Genomic DNA, 17,246 nt, shown 5'->3' on the forward strand with positions numbered 1-17,246 from the left:
ATGATATCAGGCATGACACCTTTCCTATAACCTAAACCTTTAATAACACTAAAATGTACATATAATCATACTATATATATACATATATAGACTAATAATAAACCAAATATTATCTGCTCACAAATTACAGTGTAACGAAACCAATATGAATATGAAATTATATAAATAGCTAAATGTTGTAATGCGAGTGTGTGCGTGCGTATTTTACCATTGCGATCGCATCACGCCATGTGTTACGTGGTGTACGCTTCGCAATCGCACGGCAAACCAATATTAAACCAATATACTTTCGTTCATCCAATTATACGACTTCGACAAGATCGTGGAGGAAGTTGACCAGGAGGGTGTTGGTGGTGTGTATCCAACAGGACCAAGGGATTTAGGTGTCCCTGGACTGATGACGGTCCTAGCCCCAGTTCCTGAACTAACCACTGAACTATGAAAGTTATTCAGGTGACGTATAAGGGAGGATGTCCCTAGGTGGCCAAGATCCTTACCCCTGCTTATTTGAGCTTTACATAAGCTACATATGGCCATACATTTGTTGTCAGGATTTGGATAAAAATAACTCCAGACTGAAGAGGTGCATTTTTTGGTCTTCTGGCCAGGCATGACGATGGGCTTTTTCATCCCATGGACAACAGCTGTTTCCCCCCCTGGTGCCTCATTTACAATAACCACATCAACATCCTCATCATCAAGTTCCTCCACAGCGCCAGCTACATCAATAGCCTCCTCCCGGTGTACAACATTGACACCTTGATTATCCAAATCTGGATCTACACTGTGGGTGATCCTTCCAGCATATGCAGAGGGTGTGCTGCAAATGGTGGATGCAGTCACCTCTTCCCGTACAGTGATGGGAAGGTCAGGCTTATCAACCACCAACACCCTTGGACTCGCCTTGGGGATTTGTGATGGGGGGAGGAGGGCTTAGATCCTTGGGTGAAGCTGAACCACTAGTCCTGAACACGGGCCAGGGCCTAAGCCGTTCCTTGCCACTCCATGTCGTAAATGGCATATTGGCAAGTTTTCGTTTCTCCTCAGATGTTTTTAATTTTCTTTTTTTGGAAATTTTAGTCAATTTTTGTTTTTTTGATTTTACATGCCCTGTACTAGGAGATTGGGCATCGGCCTTGGCAGACGACGTTGATGGTATTTCATCAACTATGTCATGACTAGTGGCAGCAGCTTCAGCATTAGGAGGAAGTGGTTCTTGATCTTTCCCTACTTTATCCTCCAAATTTTGGTACTCCATTATATGCAGCACAAGAGAGCGTACCCCTAAACCACACACTGGGCAAAGCCTTTCAAATTATCTGCGGCACAGGAGAGTACCACTGGACTGTAGTTATACAACAGTACCTATTTTTAGTGACAGCTGCAAGAGTGAACGTAGTGTGAATTTGAGTTGAAATAGTACTACCTAATTTTTGTGACAGCTGGAAGAGTGAACGTAATGTGACTTTGGTTTGAAATAGTACTACCTATTTTTTGTGACAGCTGCAAGAGTGAACATAGTGTGACTTTGAATTGAAATAGTACTACCTATTTTTTTCAACCTAATTTTTTTTTTCTTATAATTTTTTTTATTTTTTTTATATTTATTTTTTTATAACTTTTTAATAAATTTTTTATAACTTTGGAATAATTTAGAAATAACAATGCCCTTAGCAGAACAGAGCACAGGACACAGCACCACTGGAATCAGCAGGACAGAGCACAGGACACAGCACCACTGGACTCAGCAGGACAGAGCACAGGACACAGCACCACTGGACTGGACTGAGCAGAACACAGCAGAGCACAGCACAGCACGAGAAATCACAGGACAGAGGACCACCTAACACACCCTCCCTCTTCCCTGATCAATGCCCGAGTGAAGATGGCGGCGGCAAGTGGGGAATTTAAAGGATCCGGGTATCGCGAGATCCAACAGCGGGATTATGAGTCAGAGCCTCGTTTTATGTTTCGGAATCGGCGGGAATACCCGGACATCGCTCGGATCTGACTCGGAATGACACTGTTCGGGTGGGCTCGGATTCCAGACATCCGAGCCCGCTCATCCTTAGTTTTTTGTAATAATAAAATATAATACCTTTCTGTGCTGGGTATAATTATAGTACAAAGCTGCCAGTTACAGGAGACTGCACTCCCCTAAATGGAAAATCTAATAAAACAAAAGAAAATTCAATGGCGCCCAGGAACTATTACAAATGTAATAAAGATTGCTGATCAGTTACCTACTGTACTTATACCAAATCTGCTAATTCATCTGATTAGTATCCTGGAGTCTCTTCTATACACACTAAGATGTTGAAGAAGAGATGCTATCCGCAACAAGCATGGAAACGCTTACAGAGGTCATTTCAGCTGACCAGTGATCAGTTGTCTGTTGGAGCTTCATATATCTGGGTAGCAATCATCTCAATTTTAGATCACGGTTCGCTTTTGAAATCACATCATTTGTGGATCCATAGGGTTGAAAATGTTTCATTAACACCTTCGAGTCCCCTTTATATCTATTGAAAGACACTGAGGAGGAGGCATCAGTGTGTTGCCTAATCAGATATCATTCTGTCGGGTTTACATATGCAGCTGCCGAATCCTTAGATGTTTGTAGCATTGCTCATTCAGGGATAAACCATCTGCTCATCAGCTACCAGCTTGGATTAAGATTGCAGTGATCATGAACACGGTCTGCAGATTTGAATTGAAGATACTATTACTATATGTTTGGATCTTTTTGCATAAGTAATTTTATTATGATATCCACTTGCAAGTTTGACCTTGTTCTACAGTGGTTCATCGATTATACCCCAGAAAGTGGGATCACATTTGTTTCCATTGTTTTATCGTCACTTATTGCTAAAATTGCTTCACAACTACTTAGTAACAGTTGAAAACACGCTCTTTAATATAATTATTGTGGTGACACAAAGTTTACAACAAGTTAATACCAAGAAATATTTACTTCACATATTATAATCTGTGTTATGATGATAGTTTCCCGTTAGTAATGGTTTTTACTGCCTATATATTTTCAGTGATTGTGTTTTAGTTATACTTACAATTATACTGTTGCTTGTGCAGCATTCTGCAGGGAGTATTTGACATGGATTTGTAATGGATTTATGGTGTGAGGGAGTGATGCTGTTAGTTTTATTAAATATTGTGCATTGAGTATGAGATCCATTTTTTAACTATTTCATTATTTATTCTTCTTTAAAAAGTGCCTTTCCTGTCATTCCAGGATATTTTGGGTGATGCGCTTATACCATTACCCCTGCCAGACCAGCCTTCAGAAAATAATATTTTAGCAACAGTGATCCAGTAGTAAACTATTGCTGGTCACTGCTGCTTTGTAAACAAGGGGGGAGGTGCCTGAATATCCACTTGGTAGTATTTATTTTCTCAACATTTGGCAAATTTGGACTGATTTGCTAATTATTTTGCAAATATCTGAAATTCGGTTGAATTTCAAAATTTGGCTACTAGAGAAAGGTGGATTGATTTGGCACACACATTGGATAGATCCAGCTGTACAGCACTAATGGCAAATGAAATTTGGACATGTTATTGTGGATGACATAGGATGGTCATTGTACTTTTGTCATTTAACACTTAAACCCATTTGTATTGAAAGAAACATAATGGTATAATATATTTTATTTTCTCATTTCAGTTTCTTTCTTGGAAAAATAACCATTTGTAAAATCACTCAGAAAACTTGTGTCATTTTGTGGAACATGTTAAAATCTGAAGTAATGCCTGAACCCACTCACAAGCATTTGACTCGCATGGGTGCACTGTACGGAAAACATATTTGAGTCCAAATGTCTCCAAAAGGTTTAGTACCCCTTCAGGGGAATGTATGTACAGTGGTCCCAGGACACCCATTACAAATAATGAAATTCATCCCTTAACAAGTGACAAGTGTCAATTAGGGAATTTGAACTGTGGTGTCACAGTCACAGACAATAATAGACACTATCCCTAGTCACTTCAACTAAGTAATCCTGAGTTTGACTGAGTCTGTGTTTGACTTTGGTAAAAGACAGAGCTGTAAAACACAGAGTGAGAAAATGAAATGTCAGAGCTTATCATGCTGACAGCACATTTTAACAAGGGGGACAAATGATTATTCAGTCATTTTTCGCTTTCCGACAATGCATTCAAGGTAATATATCTAAAACATTTGGTCAGGTCATGTTGTTATTTGAATGCTTTTCCATTATTACCCTCAAAATATTTCAGGTCATTCGCCAGGTTTAATGTCTAATATTTTTTTTAATAGCAATATTTGGGATATGAAGATAATACACACTCATATTTATTAATTTTTATGGGCTGGTAGTTGCATTCAACATAATAAATTATCTACTTTGCCGAAACACTAATAGCATTTTACTATTTTTTTTTTTACCTTTTGAGGACATTAGTTGCATTTATATGCTGAGTTTAATATTTTTAGATAGGTCCAAAAGTGTAAATATGAAATTTTCTGAGAACCTTTAGAGTCAAGTGTGTCATTGTTCTGTGACTTCATAAAAATCAGTCCCATGTAAAATATATTAAATATCTGAAAATCAGTGGACACCAAAAATAGATTGTTACCTCCAATTTCCATACCAAACAAATTTTGTGCACCTTTGAACTAGAGTCACTAGACAACAGGTTGTTGTCTATGTTCTAAGGCAAACATATTTAGGAAATAGTGATACATTTCCACTCTTTCTTCAGCATCTGCCTCATCGGTACCACTTTGCACAGCTGATAGTTTGGAGGAGTGTCCCGAGGAGAAGATTCAGAGTGGAGTAATAGCACAAGTTTGATGGCCCCTCCCTTTTCTGTGCAGAGAAATCATGAATCTCATCAGAGGTGGCAGTGATCAGATGTTTTTGCTTCATTTTTAGAGTAGAGCAGTGTTGTATGTAAGAAACAATTTCTTATATATGATACCACTCTGCTCATAAATAAACTAGAGAGAATCAGGGGTTCTATGCACATTAGTACATAAAGCCCACTGTCTGAAATTTGAGGAATTCAATTGTTTTTGAACTCATCATGACTGTTTTATACTATTTATTTTTTTAGCCTTGACTATATTGATTGTAAATTATATTTTGCATAACATATTACACCCAGAAATATAGATATATACAATAGATATAACTGCATTAGTAATAAATTTTAAAGTTAATAGTTATGATTGAAACATTACCATGATTTTATAAGAAGAAATCCCACAGCACAATACCAGATGACAAGAAATTATTGTACTAAATCAGAGATAGCCAACTGTCCATTAAACAAAAAATAAGTAATCACTCATTATTCTCATCTAATTCAATCATATATGCTTAGGGCTCCCATGTGACTGCTACAACATTAACTGTAGTAGTATAAATCTGAATATATCAAGCACAATAGAAATATGAAGAATCGGTTGAGATCAAAATATTTAAGCTTTCAACCCAACATCAAGGGTTCTCATTTTTGCTATATGAACTGATACCTCATATTTTTATTGTGCTACATATAATCAGATTTGTACTGGTAATGTAATTAATTTTAATTATTATTTATCGCTATAAAGCTGTTAACTTCAATTTGATATTGAAAATGTATTCATGTATTTGTATCATGGGTTATGGTATTGATTCTAAAACTGTTTAAAATATGAGTATTGCAATAAAAATTACAATTTATTTACAATGATAAAGAATAGTAATACTAGTAGTTAATTTAGATTGTAAGCTCCAATAGGGCAGGGACTGATGTGAATGAGTTCTCTGCACAGCGCTGCGGAATTAGTGGAGCTTTATAAATAAATAGATGATGATGATGATGAATAATTCATTATTCGTTATCATAATATCATGAATTTTCATGTGTTGTTATTTAAAAATATAACACTAGCTTGCAGCATATGTAAACTACCTATCCTATAAATATCTTGGGACCAACTCACCATCATATTAATGAATACAAAGCTATGACTGCATGGATCTTGATAATTATAAATGGAACATACTCCAATTTGACATTTAATGAGTGGAGAATTAGATGAAATAAAAAATAAAAATCAAATTTAAATAGTATGCACAATTTAGTGTATCATGTGAGGTCTATGATGCCTATAGTGGTCCCACTCCATTAGGCTCTGTACTCTAAGTGTTTGCCAGGCCAAACTAGTATGAATGTCCCATCATGTAAACTTTGACTTCGTATGGGATTTCCTTTCAATACTATTATTTAATTTTGGGTGAAATTATCATTTAAGCTGTTAGTGATATACATAGTACATAGTCTTTTGAGTCTTTTGAGTCTACATTTGCAAATTATCCTAAGCTATGCAAGTTACGAAGGTAGAGTAGGACACACTATAGATGAGGTTAAAAGAGTAAATGTTAGTAATTGTTAGTGAGGCATGACAGGGAAGATAGATGGAGAAGGATTTGCGTATACTGATAAACACAAGCTGAGTAGCAGCTTTAGTGAGGATGATCTACATTAATATGTACAAGTATTTGGTGTAATGGTGTAAAATCAGTCTAATAACATTATGACAAGGACTAATATTACTTTTGAGCCGTGCTGCACTCTTTTTGTTTCTTCCTTTAAGCATTGTAAACATGTTAAAATTCTCAAATGCCCACTAGGACAGAAATCATATAAAAAGAGTATATGCATGTAGTGCATGGTTGAAATTTTATTTCTTTATATTCTGAAAATATATTGAAAATGGTTTGAAGAAACATGCCTGTTTGTAAAGAGTATGCATAATATTTAAGTTTAACATTGACTCCATTATTTTATCTATTAAGCTGAAATTTTAACTGGGAACTACCATGATGATTTTAAATTTCTGCATTTTCTAGGTTAAGCTTGTCGACTAAAATTAAGTATTAAATGGATAGGGCAGGTCAGTGCAGAAGGACTGAATTCTTGCTTCTGTTTTTCATACTTTAGCTTTTGTAACTTGAATGAGTATATATATTTGGTAGAGTATTGTGTTTTTGTGTACTATAGGTCTTTAATAATTTAGACAGAATACAAAATTGACAGTTTTCTTGTCAGTTAGTACCTTTTCAAACAATTACTGACCAATTATTCATTTTCTGAAATCAATCTTTCTCTTTCTCTTCTAAGAAAAGTAAGACCTAATCTATACATTCTCATAAAAATTCAACAACCTGAACTTAAACTCCTGAGAATTAAGCACTTGATCAGTCTAAGAGTTTCAATAAAGAAACTAGTGTTAAAAGTTTATTCATTCAGTGCACTCTTTAGAGATGATTAACTGTCTTTATTATATTAAAGTAAACCCACAGCCATCTGCCAAAGGCGATTGTGTCCAAGCACTGAAACCATTTCATGCGAAAACTCATTTTCAGGCTCCTAATTATTTTTCATTATAGTGGCAGTGTGGAATAGATTGGAATTGGACAGTAATTGCCAGGTCTGAGCAGTGTGGACCATTGCAATGTATCAGTTTAGATGAAGTGTGACAAGGATACATCTAGCTACTATATAACTTCCATTAAGCAACTTCCCTGTCCCTGATCATGTAGCACTTCATAGAATGTGGTCAATGCAAGGTCATAATAATGGCTTTCAGACTAACTTCAAGTGCATCTTGCTGCTACAAGCTGTAAAACCAATCTTACTGGAAAAGCTTAATCGTTTAAATTTGTAGAAGATTTTGTTTTACTCTAAAGATAAAAAAGTCTGAATAAATATTTGTAATATACAAGTGGATTTGATTTTCTTAAGTCATAGAACTGAACACATTGACATAAAAGTAAAAGACTCAATACAATACGCATCACTAAGAAATAGGATTCATGTGAAAAGGGGGCATTGTCTGAGTCAAAATAATTTGAAATTTTAAAATGAATTAACAAAACTAAAACGTTCATAGATTTTGTATGCTTTACAAATAGAGAATGATATGTAAATTATATACTGTAATGAACATTATAATATTACATGTTCCATGTATGTATGTAGAGACAAGGTATTCTACTGGTCCATGATTTTATTTATTATAGATGCATGAAGAAGAATTGTATGTTACTTCTAGCTTAGTCAAAATTTAACATTGTATTATATAAATCAAAGTTATACAAAGTTGGAGCACATCCACATTATTAAATGGTCAGTCACCTTTTGTCACTTGGTGACATCTTCAATAAACCTTCTAAAGGTAGGGACAGAAGCAAGATACATTAATTATTAATTTCCTGCAAGGAAACAATAGTAGATCCATTTAAAATGAATCTACAGTAGAAGAAGGTTGCTTGTCAGTTACTGCTATTGCTATTTTTACTGGATCTATTAAAGCTGATAATTGAAAACAAATTTCAGAGTCTCACGTAACTTTTCCATTTTTCACCTAGTTAAAAAATATTTAATTAATTAATAGAATTATACATTAATATAAAATAAAATATGTAAAAAAGCTAAAAAAAAAAAAATGATACACAGGTACTTTATTCATATTAAGATAAGAAATTAAAAAAATTATAAAAATTCAAACCACTTTATCCAATACGCAAATTGTATGATAAACTAACAAGCTGTTTTAGTTTTCTAGAGAGTTCAGCTGAAATATTATAGAGATCCAAACAAGGGGTCTCAAAGAGTAGTATTAATTGTTGTATAAATTAAGGTAAAAAAATATTCAAAAATGTAACACAAGATGTTTTTTATTCATTCTGGAAAAAACAATAAGAGGCTGATGCTAAGTTGACAGTACACCTGTTTGATTAGCGTAAATTACACTAATTTGCACTGTTCAAGCAAAATAGCATACTCATACATCCATATGCAGGGTTGGTAACATCTAACACTCGCGCCTCCTTATGATTGGAAATACAGAACGGGGGAGGGAAGGGGGCATGCAAATGTAAGCTCTCACGAGCAGGGCCCTCTACCCTCCTGTCCTCCTTTTTTTCTTACCTATGACTTTCTATGCTCTCTGCAACTGGAATCCACATCTCCCTTGCTTTGCACCTCAATTAGGGATCTTGTTAGCCGTGCCCACGCACAGGTTTCAGCTTGTTCTGAATATGCACCTTATTACTCAATTCGTCTATTCATAGTCGGGTTGTGATTTGTATTGCTATGTACTAATTGTATTGTTCTGTAATTATGTGTACTATTTTGTTGTATGCACTCTTTGTGGTGCTGTAGACCCTTTTGGGTGCCCTATAAATAAAGGATAATAATAATAATAATAATGTTTACATGCAAGGAAACGCAGATACGACTGTCAGTGGGCATATTCATTGCAGGTGCCTAGGGGCAGGGAAAGTGTGTTAAAAAATTAAAAGAATATATATACACTATATATAAACAATAAAGTCTGCCTCTGCCCCTCACAAAGTGTTCTCAACCCTCATAGCCTAGGCTGACAGTGGCAAAATGAACAGGACAAACAACATACTACCAGTATTAGGTTGTGACAATGTATCAGATTGTATCCATTGAAAATACGTAGGTCATTGTAGTTAGAGGTTAGTGTATTACACTGCAATCCTTCTTCTTCTCTTATCACATCTCAGGATGGCGATAACCAAAAAAAATGAATAAATATTATTTTTTTTTACTGTTTTTTAATTAAATTACTGGAACTAAATGCCCAAGTCTGGGCATTTGCTTCCACGATGCACATGTTTCCTTTCTTATGTGGCCTGGTGAAGCAAGTATGTACCAGTTGCAAATTGGAATTTGATTACATATCTTAATAGTATGCAAATGTAAATAAAAAACTAAATTGTAAACCCATTTGTATCTGCCTCATTTTGTTTCTTACCCTCTTTATTTTTCTTGCCTTTCCTTCATGTAAAGCTGATATGCCTCCTGGTATCAACATTGCTCGCTAGAGCAGTGTTTTGCTTAATCCTGAATGGGGTACGTTATTCCAACTAGTCTAATACCATCAACAAGTATATAGACAAAACAATTCAGATTACAATAACAGTGACATGGTTTAAGTGCAGTTACATTAAAACAGACAGAGGACATTTTCGACCCCACTGCCATACAGACTGGTAGAAATTATGGAAATACTGCATGCTGGCACTTAAATTTTATGGCACAAAACTGAGCAACATTGAGATTTCTGAATTTAAAGCGGCAATGGCGTTAGGGTTATCCCTAACCCTAACGCTAACCCTTAGGTTAAACTGTCCAGTTACCGGTTCCTGGGAATGAAATAGATGCTGAGGCAAGCCTGATCTTCCAATTTTGCTGCTCTACATCTACTGTACCACTTTGCAAACACAGGCTTGCCATCTCTTACAGAATCCATTTCATATTTCTCAATTACTCAATCCCTCACAACAAGACCACCCATTCATACACCTCAAATCTCTTCTCAAAACCTTTCCTTCTTAGATGTATTATTATTATTAATATTATTTTTTTTCATCATATTTTATTTATAAGGCACTACAAAAGGTCCACAGTGCTGCTCAAGAAATTTACAGTAGTATACTATACACAGACAGCAGCAAACCATAATACTTAACATAATACATCATTTAATCAATCAAAATAGTGAGTAAGAGTGAGAGTAATGTCCAATGTGTAGTAAATTTGGGCTCAAGAAAAGGGGGCTTGTGAAGCAGGCCCTACTCGTGAGAGCTTATATCCTAAAGGGAAGGGGAAGACACAAATAGGATGGTGTAGTGCAGGCAAAAACAGTGGAAAAGAAGTTAGGAGGAGGGCTAATAGGCTTTAGTAAACAAATGAGTCTTAAGGGCATGCTTGAAGCTATGGAGAACCCCACAGAGGGGCAGCACAGTGGCCTAGTGGTTAGCACATCTGCCTCACAGAACTGGGGTCATGAGTTCAATTCCCGACCATGGCCTTAACTGTGTGGACTATGTATGTTCTCCCTGTGTTTCCTCCGGGTGCTCCGGTTTCCTCCCACACTCCAAAAACATACAGGTAGGTTAATTGGCTGCTATCAAAATTGACACTAGTCTCTACCTGTCTGTCTGTCTGTCTTTGTGTGAATGTGTGTGTATATTAGGGAATTTAGACTGTAAGCTCCAGTGGGGCAGGGACTGATGTGACACTTAGTACTGCCTACAATTTCAGGGGCTGAATGGGGAGGGGAATGGGCGGATGCACGTAGTCAATGTACAGTAACGGTGTGCCAAGCTCTAGCACACGCAACATCCGATTCAAGCTTTAGGCATAAAGTACGTGTTTTAGGATCGTATCACTTGCACCGTCGGTCTAGTCTAAGTGCTGATTACTAGTGGTGATATAGTATGCATGCTAGAACATGTGTTTACAATCTGAAGCAACTGTATAAAATTATTTTATGTAGAGTAGACATTAATAACATCCTAATAAATGTAGTTCATTGAAAAAATACATTTAAAACAAAACATTTATTTTTTTCAATGTTTTGTCATTAATGACTATATTAACAGGTGACATTACTTGAATAGTTTGAATTTTTTTCTGTGCGTTCTTTTGTGACTTTATATTCAACACATGTATTGGATGTATCCTGTAGTGTTCTATCTATTAGAGCAAAGTGGACCTAGAGCCATATTCATCAACAGATGTATCTTCACTTTCACACCTTGCTGAATATGGATGCGAGTATATCAGATGCCATTTTAAAAAACAAAACAAGAACAACATTATGTTCATTTTGCATTTGGTGATTAATCAGGTCCTGTGACTTTAATATTGGCTTTAGCTATGCTGTCATTTTACTGCTTCGTATTTCATTCATATTACTACTATAATCATCCATCAACATAAACACATGTAATTCCTTTTTTTTCTTTCAAATAAAATACATCTGCATCTTAATAACCAACTTAACTATCTACTCCATTAGACTTCTTTTTATAGACTATCTTGTTCATTTTGACTAAAATTAAACTAAGGGCATGTGTTGTTATTCAGATCTGCCTCAACTATATACGAACATGATAAATAGTTCATGTCATATAGAACATGATAAATAGTTCATGTCACATTTAAGGAGTTTTCAATGTCAGTCTTCTTGCTTTATGATACTGCTAGATTCACAGCATGCTTTCTAATGTCTGAATGATTTCTAGCTAAAGCATCAAGAATGTAATTTTTGAGACGTACGAATAAAAAAGGTAACATAATAATAGCTTGAGTAAACATTGATAAACCGAAGAGTATTTTCTAACACTAAATTGTCAGACTGTCATGTAAAACTGCAATATTCCAACATGCCTTCTGGAGTTTATATTAGCTTCCTAAAGCTTCAAAATGTCATCATTGCCTATCCATCAACTCAAGTGAAGGTATGAAACTTAATTTCCTCAAGGCCTTGACATTACATTCCTCAGTGTTTGTTCTGCATATCAGCATTTTCGATGTTTAATAGGTAAAGTATGCATGGTCAAAGCCCCATTTTTGTAGTAAATACATTTTCTTTATTCAGACACCAGTATCAAACTTATTTTACTAAATATAGGCAAAAAACCCACAATATTTCTCATTGCCAATCCCAGTGAGTGACAGTTTACAATAAAATGGCGCTGAATTAAAAATGAATGTGATATGCAACAGGAATTTAACCCTTTCAAATTCTGCATTTTAAAAAGGTGAACCAATCCCTGCATTTTTGGTATACATCAATAATACAAATATTAAAGACTACACATTCTCATGGAATGAAAAATTGATGTTGTTATACTCTTCTTATGCTCCTACAGTTATTAGGCAAATATATACATTTATTTAAAATAAAGTAATAGCATTTGTGTACAGCTCAAAATCTCATTGAAAAAAGTGTTATACAAATTTAAAAGTTTAAAAGGTGCAGAGATGATTCAAACCACAAATGTCAAGATTGTCATGTGTGTTCCTGAATAACTACAATAAAAGTGCAGCAAAATGGAATCAGGAAAAGAGACTGCAACCATTATTCTGTCCTTAGCTATTTTCACAGAAGCAGCTCTGCCCTAGAATTACATTCTTAACTTTAGTCTGTAAATTCTTCTGATTTAAAGGGATATTTAAGATGTGTACTATATTATATGTGTGCAATGCAAGAGTGAGCAAGACAGTTCTGGTAATGGGGCTCATTTAAAGATGGACACCAGGATTTTTCTTTTTTTAGATAATGTTGACTTAGGTCTCTTTATGCCTATCTCTTGAGGGTGCTGTAGATTATGACTATCAACAACACTATCTGTCCGCCTGAAATTGGCTGATTGTGTATTGACCCCTCCAACTGATAGTAATGAAATAATTAGCAGTTGCATTACTTAATTGACCCTTCTATTTGAATTGCTGCAGGAACCTACATTCCTATTTTATTTTTAAAGGAGGAAACAACAGATGTTTGCATTTAATTCAATTTAATCTATATTTTGTATTTGTGCTTGTATTTAATTGATTATTATATTGAGAATATGAATTTCACATTTATTAACAACTCAAAACAAGATGATCTCTTGTGTACATGACACCTTATTACATTATTATATTGTCTACAAATAGGGTAATGTGACTTTAGCATTTGCTACTAATACTGTCATGCCACATCCTCGGGTAAGGTACGTTATACCGACCACCACAAACCCAATACCACTTACACCAACAAGGATTACTCGACCGTCTGTTTTCCTATACAGCTGTAAAACCGAATGTTTATTAAAGTGATTTGAAAGAATTCCGATGAGATAACATGGCTGTAGCTGTACATGATGTCACCTTTAAAGCAGATAAAATTATTTGTGGTCTTAAAGGAATAATTTAAGGATATACATGTATATGTATATATATATATATATATATATATATATATATATATATATATATTGACACATAATCATAGGAAGAGGTACCATCACCTGGGGTAGATGGCCTTGAACAGTGGCAATAAATCACGAAGATGCAGGATTTCTGGTACAACTGACCTCAGCCAGTTTTATTGAGCACATGCAAATAAATTTAACATAAAAAAAGCCTTGCCTGTCCAACAGTAACTAAACATTCCTCTATCAAGTCTGAGACCTTGTGTACCAGTCTCAAATGCCAAACAAAGGTTATTTGCTCACCCTTAGCAGGTGCTCTCAGGAGGCATCTACCTCCTCCCCAATTCTGAGAGACAAAGTGATCAGATCTGTAACCTTTTACATGCCCCAAACAGGTGCAACTCTTAATTAGTCTGCTGTGAAACTCTGGGAAAAGCTGTTCATCACAGAGCTAAACAATCTCCCAACTATTAGTGTACACAAGGCAGGAGACCTGGGACAAATATCTCTGTAGTCCAGCAGTAATCCCATGACTTTGTCACTATATTTATATAAATATATAATATGCTTACAACATGTAGTTATTATATTCCTGCACATTATTTTTCATAAATATTCCAAAAAATATTTTTACAAACAACCTGACAAATATTTGCAACCTGTCACCCTATTTCCTACACCTTTAATAGAGTATATATATATATGTATATATATATATATATATATATATATATATATATATATATTGTCTTTCCTCCCACCATGACCTCTCTATTGTTGTTAACAATACAACCATCTCCTCTGTCAGCCAACTCTGCTGCCTTGGTGTCACCCTTGACTCCTCTCTCTCTTTTGCCCCCCACATTCAATCCCTTGCCCAAGCCTGTCGCTTCCAACCTGCAACATCGCCCATAATCCGGCATTTCGTCTCTCAGGAGGCCACTAAACCTATCATCCAAGCACTCATCATCTCCCGCCTAGACTATTGTAACCTCCTCCTTACTGGCCTCCCCCTCTTCCATCTCGCCACCCTCTATATTCAATGCGGCTGCAAGACTCATCTTCCTTTCTCGCCGCTCCTCCTCTGCCTCCCCTCTCTGCCTTACCTTACACTGGCTCCCCATCCTCTACAGAATCCTTTTCAAACTCCTGACCATCACTTACAAGGCGCTCTCCTAGTCTACTGCCCCCTATATCTCTAACCTCCTCTCCATTCATACTCCTGCCCGCTCCCTGCGCTCGGCCAATAACCGTCGCCTCTCCTCCACTCTGATCACCTCTTCCCACTCCAGAATCCAAGACTTCTCCTGTGCAGCCCCCCTTCACTGGAACAACCTCCCTCGCTCCATCCGTCTCTCTCCTAATCTGTGCTCCTTCAAATGGGCACTTTAAACTCATCTGTTCCTCAAAGCCTACCTACCTTCCACCTAACCCCCTCATCTTCTCCACTCGTTCTCTCCTCCCTCCTCCCGGCCCCCTGTTCCCTACGTACATACTTCAACTGGCTGCCTTTGTGCCTGAGTTTTGTTTACCCTCCCTTAGGATGTAAGCTGGTTTGAGCAGGGCCCTCTTCCCTCTTGTCTCCATACCTGCTCTTCTGATCCGTCTTTACTGCATTAGCCTGCCTGGAGTTTCTGAAGTTTTGGTATTCTTTGTTTATTGTTCAGGTATGTTTCACCCTGTATAATCTACTGTTTGTGCTGTGTACGGCGCTGCGGAATGGAGCATACATATATACATGCATACATATATATATATATATATATATATATATATATATATATATACACACACACACACACTCTATTAAGGGTGTAGAAAATAGGGTGACAGGTTGCAAATATTTGTCAGTTTGCTCGTAGCAGGAAGAAATATTTTTTGGAATATTTATGAAAAATAATGTGCAGGAATATAATAACTACATGTTGTAAGCACATTCATATTGTTTATAGCGTAAGTAACATTTTGCTGAACATTTCAAACAGCTGACTCTGTGTTTCTGCTGAGAATTAGCATTAAATATTGATATATGGTAATTATTTTTGCTCATTACTACACTTTGTTATTTTACTCTGACCTTTAACTAATTGTTGTGTACACTCTTCAAGATTGGATATAATAGTGTTACATGTTTTAAACTTCAGCTTGTATTATATTGCTGAATATAACTGTTGAACATACTAATAGACAGATGTTCTTGGAAACTGCCTACTAATCATATGGATTGTCACTCCCAAAGCACCACTGCATACTAAGAAACATTATTTATTACATAAACTTATATCTGTTTGCAATTAAATGTAATCATATGTTTTGAGTAAACCTCTGTAGAGAAGGCTAAATAACCAATCTTAAGGTCGTTTAAGATCAGTGTCCAGTGCTGCTGCAAAGTTCAAAAATATAAAAAGGGGCGTTAATGTACATGCTGCAAACATAGATTTACCACAGATCAAATCTATAAAATGGGTTACAGTTTTGGTCTGCAAGAAGAGCATAGCAGAATTTTAAAGGTTTAAAGGCTGAGCCACCTTATTGATTTCCAATAGAACACAGCAAATCTACATGAATTACCCTCCTGAAAACTGAAGAAAGAAAACATTACCACATGAGCTCCATTCATCTAAAATAGAAACAACTCTCTCTATTGATTCCTGAGGCTTAAACCAGAGGTGGATCATTTGCAATGTATATCTAGATATACATTGAGGGCCTCATTTAGAGTCGAACGCAAGTTCTTTAGTTCAGCACAAGAAAGCACATTTGGCCAAAGATCTGTCTCAGTTTGCACTCCGGCTGAGACGGATCTCCCCGTTGTACCTCTCTGCGCTTAGAGAGGTGGAATGGGGGAGGTAGTGGGCGAGCCTCGCAATATAAAGGCGTTCACGCTCTTTACATGCTAAAAAAAAAGATATGCACCCCTCCCAAACAGCATAACCAACCATTGTGCTGTTTGGGAGGGAAAAGGGATAATTTTTTATTTTAGTTTTTTACATTTTTATTTTTTATTTAATTATCTGCTTTACGGGGCGCTGTGCATGATACACTTGCACGCCAGCCCATAAGGCAGATAAAGAGGCATGTTTGTGCAATTTGCACAGTATTCTAAGTTGCCCGGATATAAAGACTCCTGCCACTCTAAATACTGTGTAAATTGCGAGATGCAATTTGCACTTGCGATTTCAGTGTAAATTGCGTCCAACTCTAAATGAGGCCCTGAGTGCAGACCAGGGCTTACTTTATTTTTGGTGATGAACTATCAGACTTGGCAGGGTATGCTTTTAAATTATAAAAAGGAGTTATTATTTGACCAGAATACTACTGGTTCCACAACCATTGATAAACATGACAGTGGCTATATTGTTACTCATTTAACTCATGCTAATTAAAAACCTCAGCTGAATTACCATATATGACCCACATTTTGATATTATAATGATGATAGAAATGTGCAGGATTGTTTTACATAGA

Source organism: Mixophyes fleayi, chromosome 3 (genome assembly GCF_038048845.1).
Source record: "Mixophyes fleayi isolate aMixFle1 chromosome 3, aMixFle1.hap1, whole genome shotgun sequence".
Lineage (NCBI taxonomy): Eukaryota > Metazoa > Chordata > Amphibia > Anura > Limnodynastidae > Mixophyes > Mixophyes fleayi.